Source organism: Myotis myotis, unplaced genomic scaffold, assembly GCF_014108235.1.
Source record: "Myotis myotis isolate mMyoMyo1 unplaced genomic scaffold, mMyoMyo1.p scaffold_m19_p_2, whole genome shotgun sequence".
NCBI lineage: Eukaryota > Metazoa > Chordata > Mammalia > Chiroptera > Vespertilionidae > Myotis > Myotis myotis.
Genome location: NW_023416324.1, coordinates 16,584,690 through 16,590,689, shown reverse-complemented (window position 1 = coordinate 16,590,689; position 6,000 = coordinate 16,584,690). Strand labels below are relative to the sequence as shown.

Here is a 6,000-nt window from a genome sequence, read left to right as displayed (position 1 = left end):
TTGAAATTAGACTTGCTACAGTGTTTTGTAGATGAGTAAAGAGGAATCATAATCACAAGGCACAATCTCTTGTATACTGCAACTTTGATTTGCTTCCTTTGGAGGGGTCAGAAACTTGGGTGTCTTACTGACCTCCAAGTGCAGCTGAGCACATCCCAACTACCCCTGAGTTTGAGCATGAGGGTGGGTGGGGTGGTTAACACTGGACCGAGGCAGAGGGGGGTGCACGTCATGAGGTAATACAGACTCCTGTGCTGGAGCAGCCACTCTCTTCTAGCCAGGTGAGTGACACCCACCTCATACAGCAGGTGTGCACACACCGCCTCCTTACAGGGTGTGTGGAGGTCACGGTTCAGCTGTCTACAAGCTTGTGCGTGGCGGGCCCAGGCTTTGCTCTCAGGAGGTTGTGCCAGCAATCGGCTATGGGTGTGCTGATTCCTTTAGCAACTATGCTGGTTTAGAAGTGAAGTGGTGAACACGATGGGGCCCTGGCTGCCCACCTCAGCCCGCTGGGGACATGGGTGCACGAACAGGTACAGAGATCATGAAAGGCACAACGTGCCCACTGCTCTGAGGAGAGGGCCCTCGATCCCGTTCTCAGCAGTTGGGGAATGTTTCCTGGAGGAAGTGAAATTTTTAAAAACATCCTCACCCGAAGATATATTTTACTGATTTTAGAGAGGAAGGGAGGGAAGAATAAAGGGGGGGGGGAAGGGAGGGAGAGAGAGAGACATCAATGTATGAGAGAAACATCGATTGGTTCCTCCCATAGGTGCCCCTAAATGGGGATGGAACCTGAAACCCAGGTATGTGCCCTGACTGGAATCGGAATTGAACCGGCAAACTTTCAGTGCATGGGATGACACTCCAACCACTGAGCCACACCAGCCAGGGCAGGGAGTGACCTTTGTAAAGGTGGTACCGAGAGGCTGATGCATCAGTTGGGAATGTTTTCAGGTGCAAGGAATGCCCAGCATAAGCAGATCGGGAATATCTGCTTGCATAGAAGCCTGGTGGCAGGCACTTCAGGTATTTTTCATGGGCTCAACAGTGTCCCCAGGGAACCAGGTTTTTACTGAGCCTCCTCTCCATCCTCTCTGGAGGGCTTGTCGTCTCATAGTCACATAGTTCCATAGGAGGTGGTGGCAGTACCACAGGGCACACCAATTACCAAGCAGAAATAACTCATCTGGGAGGCCACGCTTCCCCTGAAAGACGTCACTGGCCAATCATGGTCACATGTCCACCTCTAACTGTAAATCTGGGAAATCTGCAAAGCAGAACGGGCCGGCCACAGACCAGGACTTATCCCTGTGGCTGAGTACCTACCGTTCCCACTTCACTTTTGTTGGCAAGGAAGGAAGACGGGCAGATTGCCTGCTGGGGATGACTAACTGTCTGGCACAGGTGGGCTAGAACTTGAGGGAAAGATGTTTCAGTCGGAGGGAACAGCATGTGCAAAGACCCGGAGTCAGAGCATAGCCAATTTGTGGAACCGAACTTCCTTTGTTTTGCCTGGAGCAGAAAAATGGCTTGAGATGATGGAAATCTGAGATTCAAATTAAGAAATTTGGCTTTCAGCCGTGACATCCTATTTCCCCAGATGGATCAAAGCCTTCCCATTTCCTTTCCGGCATATGGTAGCCACAGACCCACTCGGAAGATGAGCAGCAGACCCCGCCCATTCTCAACTCCGCTCGAAGCCATTTCTTCAGTGATGAGCTGGCCGGGGAGAAGGGTGTGCATTGGGGTTGGAACTGAGGGAGCATTAGTCAAGATGCCTCCAGGGCGGGGCTGTCGATGTGGCAGCTTCTCCAGCCCCTTTATCTGTGAGTAGGTCCAGGGGTTCTTTGGGCAGGAAAGGCTTGCTGGAGGAGTGCCAGGGCCCAGGCAGACCGTGGGCCACTCCACTCCTCTTCCTGTGAATAACGAAGCAGGTTGCCAGCACCCATCCCCACTCCCCACTGGGCACATACCACAGGCAGAGATGAAGTGGAAGGAGCCAGACAGGGAGGTTAGAATCCTAGCATTTGGGCCGGAGACTTCAGTGCTGAGCCCTGCTTCCTTATGTGTACAGTGGGAATTAACCATCTAAGGCATCAGTTGCGGCCTTTGGCAGTCCAGTCGCCCTCCATCTCCCATCCCCGCGGCTGTGGTCTCTCAGCGGCTGCCTGGGCAAGCCACAGCCAGGCCCCGCCTTCTGTTTCCTTGCAGCCCCGTGAGAGGCTGCGGACCAGCCTGGGCCTGCCTTGAGGGCGGAACCTCAGTGAAGCAGGATTAGCCCCTCTCCGTTTCCTCTCCTCCTCTCCACCCCCCCATAGCCATCCTGGGACCTCTGGTTCATCTGCCCCCCCTGCTGGGGGTTGCCAAGCGCTTCTCACCATCGAAACTAGGGATCGGGATGTGTGACCTGAGTATTGTGGAAGGGCTTGGGGACACCTTACTGAGAATTGGCTCTGCCCATTGTAATCCTGGCAAGTCATTTCCCCTGCTCTGGGCTTTAGCTTCCTCTTCTTGGGTAAAATGAGGGTAAAAATACCTCCTCCGTCCTCGTTCCGTGAACTCTAGGGAGGTTCTGTGGATCGTGGAAAGCACAAACCTTGCAAATGGAGGCAAAAGGCCTGCGTTTGAGGTCAGACGACTGAAGTCTTGAAACTTCTCTGAGCCTCAGCTTCCTCATCTCTCAGGTTTTCGCCTTGCGTGTCAAGAACATCAGGGAACCAGGTGCCTGGCACCTGTGGGGTGCACAGTGAGTACTCCCTGCCCCCTCTCCCGGCCTGGTGGTCCCAGTTCCCAAAACAGTGGAAGAACAGAGGATTGAGGACACCTGGGAAACTTGTTAAAGAGACAATCCCTGAAGATTCGGATTCCGAGTTCAAGGTGGGGTGTGTGTGGTGGGGAGACAGCGGCTGGAACTTGAACAAGCCCCCAGGATAACTCAGCCAGCGCTGGAACATCAGGCAGGGGAGCCAGTCCTCCACGAGGTGGGGTGGGGTGGGTGGAGCTCGAGGTTCTGTCAGAGATACCAGTATCCTCACCCCACACCTGTGCTCAGCGGGCAGCCCTTATTTGAGGTGGGTGGTAGGTGAGCATGGCTGGAAAGAGCCCTTCGGTGATTGAACTCTCCTTGCCAGGCCGGGGTTTCGCCTGGGCTCCCTCTGCTCCATGGGCCACCTGCCTTGGTGCTTGTTAAACATTTATTTCACCGGTGGCCCACCACCAGCACTGCCATCTCAGAATCTCTCTCTCTCTCCTCTTTTTTTGTTTTTTACATTTTTTCTTTATTGATTAAGTTATTACATATGTGCCCTTATCCCCCCAATGCTTCCCCCCCACCCCACCCCGCTCATGCCCTCACCCCCTGGTGTCTGTGTCCATTGGTTAGGCTTATATGCATGCATACAAGTTCTTTGGTTGATCTCTCCCTCTTACCCCCACCCTCCCCTACCTTTCCTCTGAGTTTTGACAGTCTGATTGATGCTTCTCTGTCTCTGGATCTGTTTTTGTTTATCAGTTTATGTTGTTCATTATATTTCACAAATGAGTGAGATCATGTGATATTTATCTTGCTCTGACTGGCTTATTTCGCTTAGCATAATGCTGTCCAGTTCCATCCATGCTGTTGCAACTGGTAGGAGTTCCTTCCTTTTTACAGCAGTGGAGTATTCCATTGTGTAGATGTACCACAGTTTTTTAATCCATTCATCTGCTGATGGGCACTTAGTTTGTTTCCAAATCTTAGCTATGGTGAATTGTGCTGCTATGAACATAGGGGTACATATATCCTTTCTGATTGGTGTTTCTAGTATCTTGGGATATATTCCTAGCAGTGGGATTACTGGGTCAAATGGGAGTTTCATTTTTAGTTTTTTTGAGGAAACTCCATACTGTTCTCCACAGTGGCCGCACCAGTCTGCATTCCCACCAGCAGTGCACGAGGGTTCCTTTTTCTCCGCATCCTCTCCACACTTGTCGTTTGTTGATTTGTTGATGATAGCCAGTCTGACAGGTGTGAGATGGTACCTCATTGTTGTTTTGATTTGCATCTCTCGGATGATTAGTGACTTTGAGCATGTTTTCATATGGCTCTTGGCCTTCCTTATGTCCTCTTTCGAAAAGTATCTATTTAGGTCCGTTGCCCATCTTTTGATTGGGTCATTTATCTTCCTTTTGCTAAGTTGTTCAGAATCTCTTGAAGTGGAATCTGAAGAACTGGTTTGTTAAACCTTCATTCTAAAGAAGTTGTCACCCAGCCGAGGTGGCTCAGTGGTTGAGCTTCGACCTATGAACCAGGAGGTCATGGTTCGATTCCTGGTCAGGGCACATGCCCGGGTTGCAGGCTGGATTCCTGGTCGTGCAGGAGGCAGCCAATCAATGATTCTCTCTCATCATTAATATTTCCATCTCTCTCTCCCACTCTGTTCCTCTCCAAAATCAATAAAAAGATATTTTAAAAAAGAAAAAGAAGTTGTCCAACTGACGTAGAGAAAGGATTTGATCCCCAGTTCTGGGACGTTAGGAGGAGCTTGGGTAAATAAGATGATTTTCATTTACTGAGTTTCTATGATGTACCAGGCATCACACTAGGTATAATGCAGGGAGAATGTGTTGCTGTGACTGACCCAGGCTCAGAGATGCTCCATGGAGGGTTCAGGCTGAATTCCAGAGGTGGCAGTCAGACCCTGGTCCAGTGGATTCTTAGACTCGGTATTTGAGGATGTCCACCTGAGGCCTAAACACCTTTGCTTCCTGCTAAGCCCAATCAGGTGTGAGTGTGGGTGGAGGTGGAGGTGGAGAGAAGGAGTAATTTTCAGGCAGAGCACCCGAAGTCGGAGCTCCAGGTGCAGTCCTAGGCTTTGGTCAGACAATGGGCCTCCTCAGAGCAAGGATTTTTTTCTCACTCCGACTGGGGGTTCAGGGAAGGGATGGTGGCGTCTCCCCGTCAGATGGGGGTGGCTTCAGAGGCAGGATTTTCTCTTTCCCAGCAGACTGGGCCTCCCTGAAGGCAAGGCTGTCTCTTCCTTTTCTGGGGGCACCTGTGGGCAGGTTATGTCAGACACATTGGAAAATGGCCTCCTATGGGCAAGACTGCAGTGTGTCCCCGCCTACAGGGGTATCTTCTGAAAGCAGCTTTGGATCTTTTCCACCAGCTTGGTGCTCACTATAGATGGGACTGTGCCCATTGAAACTTGGGCTCCTAAGGACAGGGCTGGGGGCTTCCTTAGGTCAGGGCCCATCTCCCCTTCAGACAAGGGACCCAGTCTCTCCCTCCTTTGCCCACCCAGGCCCAGCCCTTCTTCCGAGAGAGGCTACGCATTGAATGGGCCCAGCCCTGTGCTGTTGGCTGAGCTGGTATGCAGGGAGAGATTCCTTGGCCGAATGTGCATATTCCTGGTGACCTTGGGGTTGGGGTCCCACCCAAGCAGCTGGCTTCTTGGATTTATGCCCTGATCACCCAGCAGAGCCGGCAGGCAGACCTCCCCTAATTCTTTATCCTGCTGCTGAACTGGGATTGGAGCATAGAGGAAAGTGAGTCACGCACCTAGGCCTGGGCCTGCCTCCTGCCTCCTGCCTCCTCCTCCTTCCCTGCCCAGCTTCCTGAGTTCCCTGAGAAGCCTTCCAGGAAACATGCTCTCAGCGGCCCCCACCACTCCTCAGCTGCTTTGTCACCTCCTAGACCACTGTCCCTGCTGGTGCACAGGTAAGAGGCGGTGGCCGGGGTGAGAGGGTGAGGTTTGGCTGCTTTGTCTAGCTGTCCCTCAGTATCCTTGAGGCCAGACAGGCTCTGGAGGGGTCTGAAGAGCTGGGTTATGCCTGACTTCCCTGCCATCAGCAGCCGCTCATGGACACACAGTCCCCCTTTGTCACTCACAGACACAGTCTTTCGCCCTCAGAGACATGTAGCACACACAACCACCAACAGATACAGCATCCAGCACATCACACAAAACATCCTCATCGCCCACCGACACAATTCACGGCCCTTCACAGCCACGCAAC

At 52.2% G+C, this 6,000-nt stretch overlaps 1 protein-coding gene across 3 annotated transcripts in view; it reads left to right on the top strand.

Annotated features, from left to right (window-relative positions):
- Window positions 1-1,915: 1,915 nt before the first annotated feature.
- The window catches only part of PTAFR (platelet activating factor receptor), a 36,701-nt gene continuing 32,616 nt past the window's right edge, over window positions 1,916-6,000 (top strand). The window contains exons 1-2 of one of the 3 annotated variants that reach the window (XM_036350604.1): window positions 1,931-2,014; window positions 2,688-2,749. The gene's annotated coding sequence lies outside the window, so the exon portion shown is untranslated. Of the gene's footprint in view, window positions 2,750-5,321; window positions 5,702-6,000 lie in introns of those variants that run through there. The other 2 variants (XM_036350601.1, XM_036350603.1) reach the window with 2 other exon arrangements.